The sequence below is a fragment of the Apodemus sylvaticus genome, chromosome 20 (assembly GCF_947179515.1).
Source record: "Apodemus sylvaticus chromosome 20, mApoSyl1.1, whole genome shotgun sequence".
In the NCBI taxonomy this organism is placed as follows: domain Eukaryota; kingdom Metazoa; phylum Chordata; class Mammalia; order Rodentia; family Muridae; genus Apodemus; species Apodemus sylvaticus.
In genome coordinates this window covers 43,620,459-43,640,280 of record NC_067491.1, presented here as the reverse complement: position 1 = coordinate 43,640,280, position 19,822 = coordinate 43,620,459, and the positions used below count along the sequence as shown (strand labels likewise).

The window sequence follows — 19,822 nt, the reverse complement described above, 5'->3', positions numbered from 1 at the left end:
CTAGGGAACAAGGACGCTGGAATTTATTTGGTCATTCCTGTATCAATGGACATTTAGATCACTTTCAGTGTTTTGCTCCGACAACCGGACACTACCAAGAGCATGTGTGTGTCCTTCCTGGATGGATGACAAGAGGCAAACTGCGAGCCCTCCAGGGAAGTCTCTGTACTTCCGTCAGCGTGTCCCGGAGCTCTCTCTCCCCCAGCACCTACTGTCAGTTCTTGCTATCTCCAGACTTTATGCTTCGTGCAGAGTAAATAATAGTGTCTTAGTGTTACTGAACGTGAATCATCTGTTTAAAAATGCCCATCAACACACCAAAGTGGGTGACGTTTTACAGACTGGGTGGTTATCACCCTTAACCTTGTTAATAGTTGAACTGGTCCAGTCCCAATCGATAACTCTTGCAGGAGCACTGAGATCTGAGAGAGTCGCTAACCTATGTGCCCCCTTGCCTTGCTCTGCTTCCTTTGAGAAAGAAGCCTGAAGAAAAACTTCTCCCCAGTCTTGGTACAAGGAGCTATGGGTGTTAGACAGAGGATGTGGGAAGGGAGAGGGGCTAGGTCAATGCTCAAAACTGTATTGTTGAGTCAGAGAGACAGAAACATATATGAACCATACCCCATCACACAAGCTGAGATCGAGTGTGTTGACATGTGATCGCGCTCTCTCAGGAAGCTGTAACAACAGGGAAAGTCCAGGCAGATGTCCAGGAGATAATATGATTAATCCTTTTCTGAAGCATATGTTGGCAGGGATGGGGCCATGGTCTCTGGACTACCAATTATACGAATGTGGCTTTAATGGTGAGCATGTTCCCCAGAAACTTATACTCACTGTATACTGTCTCACTCCTTAGCATGAAGCACTGGCTGGAAATGTTGCCATCAGTCCAAAGAATCTGGTAGTTTTGGGAATGCCTTACTGCTGATGTTCGATATTTGGGAGACTCATTTTCCAACCATTTGAACTTTATACATATACACATACATGTACACATACACGTACATGCACACACACACACACACACACACACACATACACATACATATACTCTTTGGGAATTTTTACCTCAAGCACCATAACAAATGGCTTGGGTCACGATAAATATGACTAGGCACTGCAGTTCTGTCTTCAGGACAGATGCCAGCAGCAGACCTCTGATACAGAAGGTCTCTGTGAGACTGACTGACCTCTCGTTATTCTAACTTTACCACTTCAAGCATCGATGGAGAAAGGCATGGAGGGCCACTCAGGCAGAAGACTGACAATAAGCATCCACATTGAGTAAGTAAGTAATGAAGCTACTTATAATTCAGCTAATAACCCAGTATTAGGAATCGTCTCAGTGTAAGAAACCAATGACAAGAGGAAGAGCTTAGCTACAGAGAGATAATCTTGAGTGAAGGATAAGACAGCGTGGGGAGGATGTTAGCAATGCCACACAGGCACATGCCTTTAAAGGAGCACTAACACTTCTGAGGGCCCCAGAGCAAATGTTAACAGCCCCACTAAATCATCTAGCTGTCTGCTATGAGGTTCTTGGGCTTTCTGTGGGTCTCTTCTCAGGTAGCTACCATGGTAGGCCTTGATGTCTGATGTCTTTAATCTGTCCCTGTTGAGGAATGCAATGGGCCCTGATAGCTGAGTACTGGCTTGAAAGAGAGATTTATCAATCTAAGCTTTTCCATAAAGTCTATATCCCCAGAGCTTGGCAGGTGAAGCACAGCATAATATTACCGAGTTTCAAACTTTGTAGAATGGGAGTCATTGAAACTTCCACTATTGGGTCACTGTGAGAACAAAGGAATCTAGACGTGTGTTTCCTGCCTGAGGTGTAGGTCAGCCCCTTTGGGTCAATCCCTGAGTCCTTTTGTACCATCTTTTCAGTTTGTCCCTCTTGGCTTCTTTTTGATGAGTCAGTGCACTTGGGACTTTTGCATTCATGAGAGTTGCATCCAGATTTTTTTTTTTTTTATGGGACAAACCACTGGGAATCATGTTGAAGGTTACATAACAGTAAGCAGGCTAGATTAACCTCTCATTTACCTGGAATAGTTAGGGTGATCCTTAATAGAAACTCCTGATAGGCTCATGACCTTTTATCTGGCCCAGCATGGACTGTCAACAGGAAATGCTCCAGACAGTTCTGTCCCAATAGCTGATGTTCTGAGGTACCAGTTGTTAGCTCTCCCTTACAACACTAGATATCAATTCACTATCTGACTGATGTCCTTCCTGGGGGCTCAGTGACAAGATGGGATACTTACTTGTCACAGGAACACCTGACAGGGAAGGAGGATGCTCATCCTGCGGCGAGCTATCTCATGTATTCACAAGTTAGAGAGCATTTCTTACGACAGAAAACGGAGTGGCCTCTGGGATTAACAGAAATAGCTCATGTTTCACTCTCCCTCCCCCAGTGCTTGTGTTAAGCACATTCCCCCCCCCTCCCCGCCCCAATTTCTGTCCCTTAAGCCCAGGTCTATACTTCCCATTTCTTTGTCAATGAAACAGGCTAACGATGTCCATAAGCTTCCCAGACTTGGTTGCTTGGATTCATTTTTAGAAATTATTGACCCAATAGAACTTAATGGCACTTTGGAGTCCAGGCCCTTGTGTAAATCCTTCATCTTTTGCAGATTAACAGTCAGATGGGACCTGGAAGGGCTCCAGCATCCAAACGCTAAAATCTATACCAGGTTTTCAATTGAAAGATGGTGTCAGCTCCTGCAGGGGCTTGGGTCTTGTTTTTTACACTTCATTGGAATAATGACTACTATGAAATCTCATCGATGACCCTTTTCCTGTCTTAAAAAGATTTTTTTTTAATCTCTTCGAGCTAACATATTCCACTTAACTGGCTGAGAGTCAGGAACACAAACTCCCAGTTTTTCCCGAGCTCTCTGTTCACAGCTTGCAAAAATCCTATTTTCAACTGCATCAGATTGGCTAGGTGGATGGAGAACAGGTCCAGCTACAGCCACTAAAAGCAGATGTTAGCTTAATTAAACTCACAGAAAATAGGGAATAGTATATTCCCAGGTTCCTTGGAAAATGCCATCCCTTTGTTTCTGGATTCTAAAGTGGGATTTGAATTTATGTGCGTCTTCGTGTATCCTTAAGTAAGGGACAAAAATGGTATTGAAAATATGTCTTCTTGATGAAAGGTGAGGTAGCTGACTTCAGATCTGGCTCCCGCGAGAGAAGGTACTGAGGAATGGGAGGAGAGCAGTTTCCCCAAACAGATGCCTTGTCTCAGGTTCACACGGCCTGGATTGCCGCTCTCACGACCCAGCCAAACCATCTGCCCATTTCTAATCCTTCAACGTGGAAAAGACAATTCTACCATCCTGCATAAGACGTAGCAGCTGAATGGATCCTAATTTATCAGAGAAACTATAAATTGCACGAGTCCAGGCTGCGGCTAACGTAATAAGCCCTGCGCTCTCTGTACCATATATTCCAGGCTGTTATTTAAGGTCTCCAAGGAGATCCGTGCCATAAAAACCATTTCTCAGGAATTCTGCTAGCTATAGAAAGGCACTGCTCTTGCTAATGTATTACAACGTGTTTATCACAGTCCATGGCTGCAGAAGCAGCAATATTACCAAGAGAGGGCAAATGATGTGAATGCCTACTCCACAGGCAGCCATATTCCTCTCTTCTACATAGACCTGAAGAAGCATGCACTTTCTTTTCCTTCTCCTGTATTTTTTCCCACGTGAGAGCTTGCTAGCTTGACGGAGACTTAAAGGGATTCTGTTCATCTTTGTTTCTCTTCTCACTGATTATTGGTAACACATAGCACACAGCCGTAGGGAGAGGCTGCAAGATTTGAGGGAACTGGATGAATTTGAGAGCCACTTGGGTATAGACTCCATAGTGTCTGCTTGGCCTCTTATTTGCCCCAAATTGTTTTGAGCCTCAGTTTCCTTGCCCTTGCTTTTTTTTTTAAACAATAATTTTAATTATTTATTATTATTGTTTAAGAACAATAGTGCCTCATGGATAAAAGGTATGAAGGCTAGTAAAGACTCAGAAACTGTTGGTTTATGACACCTGATTAGTTGATGACATGGTAGAGGAAATCTGAGATACTGAACTGGTGCTTTTATGAAAGAGATCGATGTACTGGAAATATAAGATCCACCCACATGGATTTCATAGGTCTGTCTGGTAGACAGCGCTTTCCTGCATATTCTAAGATGCTGAGATAGTCAGTATCCTTCTAGGGTCACCATGGCTGCCGTAATAAAGCACTACATCCTGGGTCCTCCCACATAGAACTTCATTTTCTTCCAGGGGGAACAAGGTTGGTTGGTGACTTCCCCTTGAGGCTGTTACTCCTTTGTTACGGAAGATTGTTTTGACTCTTGTTGTCTTCCCCCAGTCTTCCCTGGTATCTGTCAGTGTCCCCACTTCTTCTGCCATAGTTTGGATCGTAACAAGCCCATGTGTTAAAGGATTGGTCTTCACCTTCGTGTTCCTGGAAGGTGGTAGATATCCTTAAGAAGTGAGGCTTGTGACTGTACCAATACCATGCACTTTTTTAACACTATTGCTCTGTTAGTACCGCTTGAGGTCCGGGATACTGATTTCCCCAGAAGTGTAGGTGTTGGCAAGGATCCGGAGAAAGAGGAGCACTCCTCTACTGCTGGTGGGATTGCAAGCTAGTACAGATACCCTGGAAATCAGTCTGCAGGTTCCTCAGAAAGCTGGGCATAACACTTCAGGACCCTGTTATATCACTCCTGGGCATATACCCAGAGGATTCCCCAGCATGCAATAAGGACACATCCTCCACTATGTTCATAGCAGCCTTATTTATCATAGCCAGAAGCTGGAAAGAACCCAGATGTCCCTCAGTGGAGGAATGGATACAGAAAATGTGGTATATTTACACAATGGAATACTACTCAGCAATTAAAAACAACGAATTCATGAGATTCTTAGGCAAATGGTTGGAACTGGAAAATATCATCCTAAGTGAGGTAACCCAATCACAAAAGAATACACATGGAATTCAGTCACTGATAAGTGGATATTAGCCCAGAAGCTCTGAATACCCAAGACATAATTCACATATCAAATGATTCCCAAGAAGAAGTAAGGAGAGGGCCCTGGTCCTGGAAAGGTTTGATGCAGCACTGTCGGGGATTACCAGGACAGAGAAATGGGAGGAAGGTGACTGGGGAATGGGTAGAGGGAAGAAGCTTATGGTACTTATGGGGAGGGGGGAACTGGGAAAGGGGAAATCATTTGGAATGTAAACAAAGAATATAGATAATAATAATAATAATAAAAGAAGTGCAGCTCATGAGAGGGCTTAAATCGGGGGAGATGTGCCCTTTCTGGTTACCTTGAGTTGAGTCATTCTTTTTCACCATACACTCTTGCCATCATGTGGTTAACTCACAGCAGACCCAAGAACCAATCACTTATGGGTTGTAAACTCCAAAACCACAAGGCACAAATTAATCTTTTCTCTTGGTAACCTAATTATCCCCGGTGTTTGCCAGAGTAAAGGAAAGCTGACGGACACATTTTCTTGAGACACCAGCTGTAATGAATAAGGACTTACACTACTGACTTCATTTGAATCTAATGGACTTCATTTCAATTGAATTGCCTTTTAAAAAGCTGCATCTTTAAGTGCAGTTACATTCTGAAGTATTAGGGTTATCATTTCAACGAATGAATCTGAGGGAGCAAACAATTAACTTGGAAGATCTTCCTAGTATTGCCCCCTTGTTGAAGTAATAGAAGAGGAAGGATGATTTCATCTGAGGAGTCATCCTATTTTCTCTCTCATCTATCTGTCTGTCTATCTGTCTATCTATCTATCTATCTATCTATCTATCTATCTATCTATCTATCTTATCTTATCTTCTATCATCTTATCTATGTAAATGTATATGGTGTATGTACCTGTTCATATGAGTGTATGTATGTACATACGTGTACGTGCATATGGAATCCAGAGACCTCAATCACTTCCTACCTTATGTATTGATGCAGAGTCTTTCATTGAACATAGAACTCATCAATTTGGTTAGCCTGGCCTGCCAATGGGTGTGGGGGATTGTCTTGCCTTTGTCCCCATCTCTGGAGTTATATATGTGTACTGACACACTTGGCTTTTTATATTGGTGTTGGGGATCTGAACTGAGGTCCTGAGGCTCATGTGGCAGGGACAGTCTCTATTGAGCCATCTTCCCCGCCTTCATTATCATCGTTTAAAAACAGGAAGTGAATTGGAAAACTCCTTTCATTTAATTGTGAACACAGGAAACAATTCTGGCAGACATAGAAATTGCAATTAAAAAATTATTGTCTGATGATGTCTTCTGCCTAATTGGCTACCTTGTAAAGAACTTAAGGGAAAAACTTTCAAGCCTTCCCAGTGATGGATTAGTGATCTGACGACTGTAAAATCCTTTACATTGCTGAGAAGTCATTTCCCAGCTTAATAGAGCTAGTAGTTATCTAGTGCACTGTCATGGCTGGTTTGGTTTCTGATGGATAATGGTTGGATCGCAGAGTTGGGCAGCTGAGCCCTGAAGAGGCTCTGCACATCAGAATAGGGACTTGTTTCTCTGCTCTAGGGGTTCTGGTTGGAGAGCCTGGAGACATAGCTTATCTGTTTGTGAACCATGTAGGAAGCCAAGGTGAAGAAGCCAAGCAGGTGAGCTGTGGGGATCTATTTTTTCTATAATAGATCTAAAATAGATAGGTATTTTCTATAATAAAATACCATGAAGATGAGTTTGCTTTTCTAGTGTCCATGGTCACTGTGTTCCTTAGAGACCTCATCTCTATCTTCACAACCTTCAGTGGGGCATCTTGTAATCTCTTTCTGAGTTGCTGATCTTGGCTCCCATCAACATATTGTCTCTCCTACTCACTGCTTTCCCCTGGGATGAGGTAGGGGTTGCAATGATTCCCGAGGACAGTCTCCTTAAAGATCCTTATCACACTTACAAAGTTCCTTTTGTGTCAGGTGACACGTTCATAGGTCCTAGAGATTGGTGTATGGATCTCTCCAGAGGAACAATGGTTTGCCCTTTGCCTTAGAGCAGAAGATCTCTCTGGTGGGCTGTACACCAGGAGGTATGCCGGAAGCCCCAGATGCTGCAGCAGAGTCCAGCATGCATGTGGATGGATTGCTGTAGCTTATGCAAGGTTAGAGGATTAAAGTACAAGAAGCTCATGATCTCTCTCTCTCTCTCTCTCTCTCTCTCTCTCTCTCTCTCTCTCTCTCTCCCTCTCTCCCTCTCCCTCCCTTCCTCTTACACGTCTCTCACTCATTTATCCATTCAATCATTCATAAAGGGAGTGACCCTCTCTTCCAATACACAAAGTTCATCTTTTACTAAGTTAAAATTTGAGGTCTGAGGGAAGATAAAAAATGCCCGAGCCGTATTGGTTTCAGACTGCTCCTCACAATTCTCTCTCTTCCATTGTCCTCCTTTCCCCCCCTCCTCCCTTTGTTCTCCTCCTTTCCCTCCTCCCTTCTCCTCCTCCCTCCTCTTCTTCTCCAGGCTAACATTTATTGAGTACTTACCACGAGGAGATAAGAGTGCTTACTGACTTATCTGCTATTTATCTTATAATCTCTGCTGCATTTGTGAGCACCAGGCCTCCTGCCATGACAAATACATCACAGAATTTCAGTGGTTTGACCCCACGGAGGCTTATTTCTTGCTCCCATGACCTTCTAATACTGAAGCTCTGATCCCAGGGTGGTTTTTCCTCAACAGCATTGTTTGAAACTGAAGCCCTGTCCATGGTACTGCACCCCCATCTGCCAAAACTCCATACTCCTGTGCATACAAGTGTGTGTGTGTGTGTGTGTGTGTGTGTGTGTGTGTGTGAGTAGTAGTAGTAGTAGTAGTAGTACAAGAAGAAGAAGAAGAAGAAGAAGAAGAAGAAGAAAGAAGAAGAAGAAGAAGAAGAACAAGAACAAGAACAAGAACAAGAACAAGAAGAACAAGAAGAAGAACAAGAAGAAGAAAAAAAAGAAGAAAAGCTATACCCTGTCCTTGGAAATCCAACCCAGAAGAATATGTTTTTTCTTGCTCACAGTCTAATTTTCTATTATACGCCATTCTTGGTCACCATTAGGTCTGGACAATGTGCCTGTCGCTGCTTCCCGGTATCGATTCATACAGTTCAAGTTTTTGGAGAGGCAGATTTTGGTAGACAACTTCTATCTCACCTAATACAACCCTCAGTACACAGTAGCATCTCATCTCAAAATATGCCATGCAAAATTGTGTAAGTGTGCCAAGCTATTTCCAAAGAGATATTAAATAAGAAGCCCAAATGAAGTGAGTCTTTACTCCCAGAAGTTTAGAGTCTCTGGACCAAGGGGAAAATGGTCAGTGATCCTCTGACCATTCTACATTTTCAGTGCTATCCTCAGGACAGGGATGGCTTCCTAGAGACAGCCATGTCTGCTGGGATTAATACTATAGGTTGAGATACTCTAGCCACTAATGGAGTCTGGGGTATTGGAGTTGGGGTGGTGGGGTCACTCATTCATCACAGGGATGGGAAGAATATTGATTGCAGAAATGAATAAAGACACTGGAGCTGCTTATAAACATCTGAAGAAGTCCATGGAACATGGATGGGACCTTTATTCTCTGAAAAGCTGTAGCTTATTATCATTTATTAATGGGTACATTAAAACCCTCAGTGTTCCAATGATTTGAGTGGGTAATATGTGTCATAATCAGTTTCTGCAATGAGTGCTTCATTCTAGCACACCACACACACACATGCACATGTGTACACACACACACACACACACACACACACACACACACACACACACACACTCTTTTTCCCTTCCTCCCCATTTCCCTTTTACCCGCCTCCCTACCTTACTACCTACCCACATACCTTCCTCCTTTTCTTCCTTTCTTTTTGTTTCTCAAACAAGATCTCTATTCCAGGCCATCCCCCAGTTCCTTATGTAGTAAAGGATGATCTTGAGCTTCTGATCCTCCTGCCTCCACTTTCTCTGTGCTAGAAGATAGGTAGATGCTTCCACTTCTGTTCCTACGTTCTGGGGATTGAACCTAGGGCTTTGTGCATTCTAGACAAGCCCTGCAACATCTAAGTTCTGTCTCCAAATTGCCAGTGTTCTTTCTTTCTTTTCTTTTCTTTCTTTTTAACTTATTCACTTTACATCCTGCTTATTGTACCCTCCCAGTCAACTCCTCCTACAATCTTTTCTTCCTCCTCTTTTCCTCTGATCAGATGGGCACCCCCTGGGTATTCACCTACTCACCAAGTCTGTGCAATGCTAGGAGCTTTCTCTTCCATTGAGGCCAGACAAGGCAGCCCAGATAGAACATATCCCACGTATAGGCAACAGTGTTTAGGATAGCCTCTGACCCACTTGTTTGAGACCCACATGAAGATCAAACTGCACATCTGCTACATATGTGTGGGGAGGCATAGGTCTAGCCTGTGTATGTTCTTTGGTCAGTGGTTCACACTCTGAAATCCCCAAGGGTCCAGCTTAGTTGACTCTTGGTCTTCCTGTGGAACTCCTATCCCTTTTGGGGCAATAATCCTTCCCCCTATTCTTCCATAAGAATCCCCAAACTCCATCCATGTTTGACTCTACGTCTCTGCATCTGTCTTAATCAGCTTCTGGGTGGACTCTCTCAGAAGAGAGCAATGCTAGACTCCTGTCTGCAACCATAACAGAGTATTATTAATAGTGTCAGGGACTGGTGCTTTCCCATGGGATGGGTCTCAAGTTGGGTGGGTTATTGATTGGCCATTCCCTCAGTCTCTCTTCCATCCCTGCATTTTTTTTCTAGACAGGATAAATTTTAGGTTGAAAGTTTCAGGGATGGGTTGGTATTCCTACACTCCACTGGAGTTTATGCCTGGCTACAGGAGGTGGCCTCTTCGGGCTCCATATCCCCAATGTTGTGAGTCACAGCTGAGGTCACCCCATTGATTCTTGGGCACCTCTCTTTTCCCAGGTCTCTATATTATCCTGGAGTTGAACCCCCCCCCCACCTCTTTACCCCCATCAGTTATAGATTTACATTTATTCTCATGGCCATCCTCACACCTGATCCTTATTCCCGCCCCATTCCCCTCCCCATCCCCTCTCCCACCCAATTCTTCATTCTAAGTGAGATTCAAACTTGTGCCTTCCTTCTTGGTTAGCTTCTTTGGGTCTTTGGCCAGGGGCTGGAGAGATGGGTCAGTGGCTAAGAGAACTGGCTGTTCTTCCAGAGGTCCTGAGTTCGATTCTAAGCAAGCACATGGTGGCTCACAACCATCTCTATCAGGATGAGATGCAGGTGTCCATGCAGACAGATCCAGTGCTCCTTTGCTTATCAGGCTCTTTGTCATCTCCCAAGCCACACATCACCAGTCTTCCGGCTCTTCTGGGAAGCATCCCAGCAACAACCCTTTGCTTTTCTCCCTTCTTACCTTCTGTCTTTCATTTGTTAACATTCCAGATCTTTCTAGTGCTTGTCACAAGCTCCGGGTTCCAAATATCTTTTCCTCTCCCATATCCCTTAGCCAACACTATGAACTACGGTGACCTGTGATCTCAAGCCTGTTACAAAACTGTTCACAGACTTCGATCTCACTAAAACATTAGGCTTATTTAATTCCTTATGGTCACCTCACCATCTGTTTATTCACTTTGATAGTCATACTGTGCAACCCACTGAGGATGGATGTGATCCTGGTCATGGTTTAGGCAATACGTGTTCTTATTGTTCAGGAATTAAGAGCATAAATATGTTTCCTTTTCTCTTTCCCATTGTTATGGGTCCTACCTCACACTCCGTTGCTCTCGGAGTTGAGTTATTTCCTCAGTGATCTAACTTTTTGCTTAATTTCTACACTACATTGTTGCCAGGTTAGTTTTTATAAAGCAGAGTTCGGATGACACAAGTTTCTAGCTGTAAACTTTTTATGCCTCCCTATCGACTACAGAGTAAAATCGTGTTAAATCTTCCCCAGGATCTGGCTCTACTTCATTTTTTTTTCCAGCTTTATGTCCCATTTCGTACTTTTGTGCTTCTCATCTAAACTGAATTGCTTATGAATCTCCACACATCTTCCTTTCTTTCCTCTCATCTATACAGAGATCCCCCGTATACCAGGTTATTCCTCACCTTAAAAATCTCGGCTTCAGTGGAGTTTTTAGTGTGAGTGAGGACATCTGTACTCTATAAATACACAGTGGATGAATGGCTAGGTTCCAGCCTGTAATACCCTTTCCGCTCTTTAGCACATCTAAATCCCGAACATAATACTTAGTGCCTTTGTTGTGGCAATAAATTCACTGTACACTATATTATATTTGTTTAATGTATGCATCTTATTGCTGCTATTAGATAGTGCTCAGGGCTGTACATGATTTACCTTATCCACCCGATACCAAAACATTTTTCACCTGCTCAGCAACTGAGTACGATGTGGAATACATAGTACAAAAATGTGAATGCCTCTCTCCCTCTCACCATCTTACCTCTCTCTGTGTGTCTCTGTGTGAGTCTCTGTGTGCATTTCTGTGTTCTCTCTCTCTCTCTCTCTCTCTCTCTCTCTCTCTCTCTCTCTCTCTCTCTCTCTGTGTGTGTGTGTGTATTGAATGTTCAGATCCTGATTAAATGTTTTGATGATTATTGAGTATACATAAGTCACCTAATACAGTCCTCAGCACACAGTACCATCTCATCTCGGAACATACCATGCATAAGTATATAACTGTGCCAAGTTGTTTACAAAGAGATATTAAATAAGGAACCCAGTGAAATGAATGAAACTCCCAGAAGTTTAGAGTTCCTGGACTAAGGGGGAAAGGATAGTCAGGAATCCTTTGACCATTCTACATTTTCAGTGGTATTCTCAAGACAGGGATGGCTGCGCAGAGTATTGGAATTAATAGTATAGGATGAGATGCTCTGGCCCTGGATGGAGACTGGGGTATTGGAGGTGCGGGGTGGCTGGGTCATTCATTCATCACAGGGATGGGAAGAATATATTGTATGAATGGAGACATTGGAACAACTTATGAACAACTGAAGAAGTCCACCGAGCAGACCTTTGCAGTGGCCATCTCTCTGGGTGGCTTCTTTATGTTGAAGAGCAGGATGGTGCAGGATACAGGGTACCTCTCTCAGTTTGATTAGTGAGCAGACACTCTCAGAGCATGCCCTCTCATAACTATAAGGCTTCCCATCCCCTTCTTTTGGTACCAGTCCTGGGAGCTCTGACAAAGGCTGGAGATTGTATCTTTATTAGAGACATTAGCCACCAAGGGGGCTTGTTCAAGGTTTCCCATGGCTCACTGCTGAGCTGCAGGCCAGCAAAGCCACTGGGCTCCACATGACTTAATTAGAGACAAGATTTCAAGCTTTGTTTGTGTCCCTGGGTTTTGGCATGATGGCACAGTTGGGACTGGGGCATCTTGGCTTCCCCTGTTTAGGTAATTGGTACATCGAGGGGAGGCAAGAGTTATTGGAACAATGATATGCTTTCTCTACTGAAGGCTTTGAAGATCCTGAATACATTTCACTGATCATAAATGAGCCATTAGCTGTGATCCAGCTAAGGACAGCACTTGGAAACTCTCTTGCCTAAATTCTTTTTCAAGACTTTGGTAGAGTAGTCTAGGCATGATGTAAATAACTATAAGACAAGCACTCATGGGAGGGTTGCCAAGAAATTGAGGCCAGCCTGAGATACATAGAGAGTTCCAGACTAGCCTAGGAAACAGAACGAGACCCTCTCAGCACCAAAATCAAACCAAAATCCAAACCAACAAAATTTAGGAAGAATAAGACTTAAGACTGACACACCCAGACTCACATTAGAGGCAGAAGGTGAATTCTTTTATGTTATCATTTTATTTTATCCACGTTAGAGTGCTGTCTGCTTGAACAGAAAGCATGACATAAGAATCAACCATGTTACCAAGGTCCCCAACTTGCAATCACCCTATTTCTGTCTTCCAGCTCCTGGGGTTACAGGTCTGAGGCATGACACTGGTTTTTTTGTTTTTGTTTTTGTTTTTTTTTTTGTTGTTGTTGTTTTTACATTTATATAATCTTCCTTTGCCGAGATGACCTACTTCAACCTTAACCACTTTGCCCTGTTTATTTTCAGCATAATTTTTTAAACACTTGAAATGCTACACATATTTGTTCATTTTCTCCCCCCAAAATAGAATTGAAGGTTCAGGAAAAAAGGGAATATAGGTGCTTTGTTTAGTGCTGTCTCCCCAGTATCTCAAATACTCTGGTCATGGTAACTGGGGTAGTTTGTCAGTACCTGCTGGAGTTATGAATATGATGTGCCTGTGTTTCAGACCACAGCTAATCTTTATTGGCAGAACCAGCCCTTAGGGCATGAAGAATTTGTGTCCCCATGATACAGATGAACCATCTTACCTTCTGTTCCCTGGTACATGGATAACTTCAGCTGAAAACATTTTGCATACTAGGATCCCATAAAAATAGATTGGTTTCAAATATACCACATTTTCTGTATCCATTCCTCCATTGAGGGACATCTGGGTTCTTCCCAGCTTCTGGCTATTATAAATAAGGCTGCTATGAACATAATGGAGCATGTGTCTTTATTGCATGCCGTGGAATCCTTTGGGTATATGCCCAGGAGAGGTATAGTAGGTTCCTCCGAAAGTGTCATGTCCAGTTTTCTGAGGAACCACCAGACTGATTTCTAAAGTGGTTGTACCATCTTACAACCCCACCAGCAGTGGAGGAGTGTTCCTCTTTCTCCACATCCTTGCCAACACCTGCTGTCTTCTGAGTTTTTAACCTTAGCCATTCTGACTGGTGTGAGGTGAAATCTCAGGGTTGTTTTGATTTGCATTTCCCTAATGACTAATGATGTTGAGCATTTCTTAAGGTGCTTCTCGGCCATATGAATTTCTTCAGGTGAAAATTCTTTGTTTAGATCTGTACCCCATTTTTAATAGGGTTATTTGTTTCCCTGGGGTCTAACTTCTTGAGTTCTTTGTATATATTGGATATTAGCCCTCTATCAGATGTAGGGTTGGTGAAAATCTTTTCCCATTTTGTTGGTTGCCGATTTGTCCTTTTGACAGTGTCCTTTGCCTTACAGAAACTTTGTAATTTTATGAGGTCCCATTTGTCAATTCTTGATCTTAGAGCATAAGCTATTGGTGTTCTGTTCAGGAACTTTCCCCCTGTGCCCATGTCCTCAAGGGTTTTCCCCAGTTTCTTTTCTATTAGTTTCAGTGTGTCTGGTTTTATGTGGAGGTCCTTGATCCAGTTGGAGTTGAGTTTAGTACAAGGAGATAAGAATGGATCAATTTGCATTCTTCTACATGCTGACCTCCAGTTGAACCAGCACCATTTGTTGAAAAGGCTATTTTTTTCCACTGGATGTTTTCCGTTCCTTTGTCGAAGATCAAGTGACCGTAGGTGTCTGGATTCATTTCTGGGTCTTCAATTCTATTCCATTGGTCCACTTGCCTGTCACTGTGCCAATACCATGCAGTTTTTAACACTATTATTTACACAATGGAATACTACTCAGCAATTAAAAACAGTGAATTCATGAAATTTTTAAGCAAGTGGTTGGATCTGGAAAATATCATCCTAAGTGAGGTAACCTAATCACAAAAGAATACACATGGAATGCAATCTCTGATAAGTGGATTAATTAGCCCAGAAGCTCTGAATAACAAAGGCACAATTAGCATAACAAATGACTCCCATGAAGAAGTAAGGAGAGGGTCCTGATCCTGGAAAGGATTGATCTAGCATTGGAGGGGAATATAAGGACAGAGAAAAAGGAGGGAGGTGATTGGAGAATGAGTGGAGAGAAGGTTTATGGGACTTATGGGGAGAGGGGAACTGGGAAAGGGGAAATCATTTGGAATGTAAACAAAGAATATAGAAAATAAAATATAATTAATAAAAGAAAATTATGCATTAATAAATGCTATTTAAACTATAAAAAAAGATAGATTGGTTTCATTGATCATATAGTTCAATTCGTAAACCAGATTAGCTTGCTATGGTAATAGATCCCAGGATGAAAGGAAGATGAAGAAATGAGAAGCTAGAACACAAGGTTGTTTAGGGGGATTGCAGTTTAAGAGATGTGTGCAGCTCATAATATAAAGCAAAAGGAAATGTAGAGTGAGACACACTAGGCCTTTTAGGTTCTTTCCTTTTGAATGTCCTAACATGTGTTTGTGAAAAAGTTGTGTGCTCACATGAGACAGATAGCCTGGGTCTCATCCTTTATTGTAATTTCTTGACTGAGTGACATTGGATAGGTTAGTCAACTTCCCTCTAAATAAATTCATAGTAGTCACTAAACTGAGCTCATGTTGTTGTTCTGTGTTGGCTTGGTCAATCACACATGCACAAAATGGCAAAAATGGCAAAAATGGCCTTGATGTACTGTGGACAACAAATGAGGGCTATATCTATTGTTGTAGATAACGTGAAAAGTTTTTCTTTTCTTTTCTTTCCTTTTCTTTTTCTTCTCTTCCTTTTCTTTTCCTTTCTTTTCTTCTCTTTTTTCTTTTTCTTTTTTCACAGTCCATAGAGACTTTTTATTTATACAAAAGAATCCCAGGATTTTCCCTCCTGTATGTTTTCATCTTGCCTCTTCATGGACCATGATGTCAGCTAAGTTGTCAGCACAATGAAACCAAACCGCCATGATGGGAGCAGATTGTTCTGCCCTTCTAGGTTCTACGTCTCCAAGTTGAACATCAAATCTAGGGCTTATAACTCCAGACTTGTTCAAGCTGCACAAGTTCACAGCTTGTGAGGTTCACAACGATCTTCCCGGCTCTGTGATCATCAGTGACCTTGAACTCACCAGTGTAGCCCTGCTTCATCCTCACAGTTAGGAATCCAGCGATGACTTTGGAGCACGGCCTGATGGAGAGCTGGCATTTGCCTCTCTTCTCAGCACTGTTGATGCTCTTGAGAGCGTCCACGAGAACATTCATTCGCACCATGGAGACGTCGAGGGAAGAAGGCAGAAGGAGCTGCTTTTTTTTTCTTTTAAGACAAAATCTTAATCTGTAGCCCTCACTGTCCTCAAACTGTCACAAATTCTCCTGCCTCAGTTTCCCAGGTGTTGAGATTACAGTTATACACCGTGATGTTTAAACAACTCTTTTCAATAATAAAAAGAATGACTTTTATTACATCTTATCACAAAAATTCAGATGCTACACTATTTCAGGCTAATTCAGGGACTCAGTGGCAGTATTACTGATCAAGGCCAGAGGCCAGTTTATGCTTTCTTCCAAGATTTAGGACAACTGAGGTAGTTTAAAGGATACCTGTTCATGACAGAGAGGGCAGATAGTGCCCTCTTCTCACATTCCTCTTTAAAACAAACAAACAAACAAACAAACAAACAAACCAGAGAGATCTCCTACAAAACATCTCTATTCATTAACATTGACTTAGTCTTAGCCATAAGGAACCATGGTAAATCTTAATTAATTACATGGCATTTCAAGAGTCCATCATGAAGGCAAAGACCATTTCTAGGAAGCAGGAGAGAGAACTGGCTAATGGGTAGATAACTACAAAATACTTAGAATAAGGTGGCTGAGGATATGTTTTGTTGGTGTGGGTGCTTTTTTGTTTATCTTTAATGAATAGGCTTGATTGATAGATAGCAGAAAAACACATTTTCTTGTCCTTGATGGGTTTCTTTTAATCCTGATTGCTGAGTAAGAGGTACCAGTACACACATAAACACAACCGATTTACATCTTCTAACGTCTCGTGGAGGAGAATGCATTATCCCATCACAATGAAGTGCCTTAGGAAGTTATTTGCCAAAGGCCCTTTAGAAAGTATTCCAGATAGAAAAGAAATCACATTGTCCTGACTCCTGCACACTCTACATCATCTACCTGTCCTCGCCAGAAGAGATTGTCATCTAAAAGCCCAAGTTCCTGCCTCCAATGCCTCATGCAACACAGTCACATATGAATGAGCTTTTGAAGACCTGAAAGATCGTTCAGTTATTATTATTATTTTCTCATTGACCCGATATCACTTTTCTTTTTTATAAGAAAGCGTGCTGAGGTATGATCCACAGATTCTTAATACAGCCTCCCCATCCCATGTTTGATTTTTTTTCCTCCTCTCCAACTACTGCAATCTTGTTTGTAGCTCCAGTGCCTGGATAAAGCCAGGGCAATTTTTTTGGATGTCAATCATTTTGAAAGGCAACTTTCTTGCATGACTTGGTAAGATCTGAAAGGAAGATAGCCACAGTGGAGAGGCAGCGGCAAGACGTCCCTAGGCAGCTGGGAGTTTTAAGCATCCACGTGTAATTGCACTCTTTTCTTCACCACAGCCTGCCTGCTGTGTTCATCAGACTGCCAGTGGCACAGAAGGTAATCAGGGCCGAGACCATTTCAGAAACTCAGACACGCGCGACCAAAGTTAAAAATATGTTAAAAATTACTGGGATGTGATTTGCTCTTAGAGAACTCAATTTCTGGCGAAGAACAAGAGGACGTTGTGCAAAACTGGGCCAGCAGAAATTATTGTCACCGAAGAAAATGTTAGGAGAGCTGCCGAACAGTTAATAACTCTGGTGTCCAACTGCCCATAGTAAGTGCTTGCTTAATGCGTAGACAAGACGGGGAGATTCGGAAGAGCAGGCAACTCAAAGCATTTCCATTTTATTTAAGGAACTCTTTGATCTGTTTCGAAATTTAAGATTCTGCTTTTGACTTCGCTAGATAAAGTTGGAGTTGGAATGAATTATTCATATGAAATATTGCCTCAATAACACTGCATCAAATAAACATGATGAAAAGCTGCCCATGTTATATAAGGGAAGCTAAGTCACAACTCTTTTGAATTGCAAAGTTAGGCACTGGGGTGCGTGGGTGGGGGCTAGCCTGGTCTCCAACATTCCTCTATAGACAAATCTACTTAAGAGGATACGACGCTCAGATTCCTTTTATTTCTGGCTAGACAGGAGTTTGTGGTTTATGAGTTTAAACTACAGTTGTAGCCATAACTGTGGTGTTATTAAATCCCACAGTTTGTGTCCTCATTCCAACCAAGCCATTGGAGGCCAGAGAGTATTTTCCATGACATTGTATCCAATACTATAAGATAAGTTCCCCTACTCCCCAGAGAACTGTATGTATTATGATGTTTTCAGTGATAGCTATAGCACATCCATATGTATGGTACAGAGAGATCATTATAGGGGAAGTAATACCCTTACTTATCAGCGGTGTGTGTGTGTGTGTGTGTATGTGTGTGTGCAAGTTTAACACTGCTGTGGTTAATAGCTTCAGAGAGAGAGAGAGAGAGAGAGAGAGAGAGAGAAGGGTAAACTAGACCTAAATAAGCAGTGTATGTCAGGGGAATCCAGCTTGGCTGAAATTCAATAGATAACCCTTAAATTCTTGCTGACAATTCAACTCTAAGCAACTGTGGTTCAATAAAGGTAAAGAAAAGAGCTGAGTCAGCTCTGGAGAAGACAGGAAGTCAGAGTCTGTTAGTGTCCTCTGTCCTTGGAACACATGAGGTCCCACAGGAGCAGGCCCATCTCCTTGAAGTGGATGTTCAATGGTTCTTAAGCACTATCCCGGGGTCACCAAAGGACTTTTTGAAATTGGATTCTTAGATCGCTCTTTACACCTAGATTGGTCTCTGGCACCCACCCACAGTGAAGGGAGGGAGTATAATCTCCAGCTTTGAAGGTCTCCAGGAGGCATACTTGGGTAGAGTTACCATCGTACGCTGCATGTTTTCTCCTCTTGAAATCCACCATGTTCGTGTGCTGATCCGAAGTGTAATGATTTTGGGAGGTGGAGCCTTTCTGGGTAATTAGGGTTAGCTTAGGCCCTTAGAGTAGCACTTTTATGTGACGGAGACAACAGTGTTTCCTTTCTCTGATCATAGACACCAAGGAAATGTACATGAACTGACAAAGGAACATATATGGCACCTATAAGCAAAATAAAGCACACATTGACCTCCAGGCCCTCTCAGTATCCCAAGGGCCAATCATACATCCTAAAGCCTCCATCCTAATATTCTGGCTTCCCCCCTCCTAGATATCCATTTGCTCTTTTTATAAAGGAAAAGAAAAATTCTCCTGCCCTGAATATCGTCAAGATCCCCCATCCCTCATACTCTCCCATATTCTCCTCCTTTCTCTCACTGTGGCTATATGTGGCTCTTCTTTCTTCTGTATGTCTGGAAAAGTCAAGAAATGAACTCTTACCAACTTTGGTCTTGGATCCCTTAGACCTCAGGACAGTGAGAAGTGAATGTCTGCTCACTAGGACACCCAGCCTAAGGAATGTTGTCTTGCTGTCTTGAGCTGACTAGGACACTGGTACACTGCTCTTCCTCAGTGCCTGTGTCTACACAATGGTAATAGCTGTGCCCGCCTCTTGTGGTTGTGAAGATACACTCGGGGGCTGTGCAGAACATTGGCGAGGAGTGTGATGGGATGGGATCTGGGCTTTATGCATCCAGTCTCTATGTTTTTCATGTTTGGGTAGAGGTGTATAAAAGAACAGTGACTCATGCTGGTTCTATCATAGAAACTTGCTCTGAGAATGAGTGAACACATAGTTCAAATTATACTTACATGCCTTTGTGGCTCTCCTCTTTCCTCAGGGTCGTTGGCCTCTGGCCCATGAAGGTGAAGGGACAAATGACATTTTGGACAGCCTGTGAGTACCAACGGTAATAATGATATACTAGGACCAGCTTTGGGGAGAAGGATCAATCTTACTTGGGGGTCAATCAAGGGC

At 42.6% G+C, this 19,822-nt stretch overlaps 1 pseudogene; it reads right to left on the bottom strand.

Moving 5' to 3' along the window:
- LOC127670530 (40S ribosomal protein S15a-like) overlaps positions 1-16,024 on the bottom strand; it is a 55,789-nt pseudogene extending 39,765 nt beyond the window's left edge.
- Between the last annotated feature and the right edge of the window lie 3,798 nt (positions 16,025-19,822).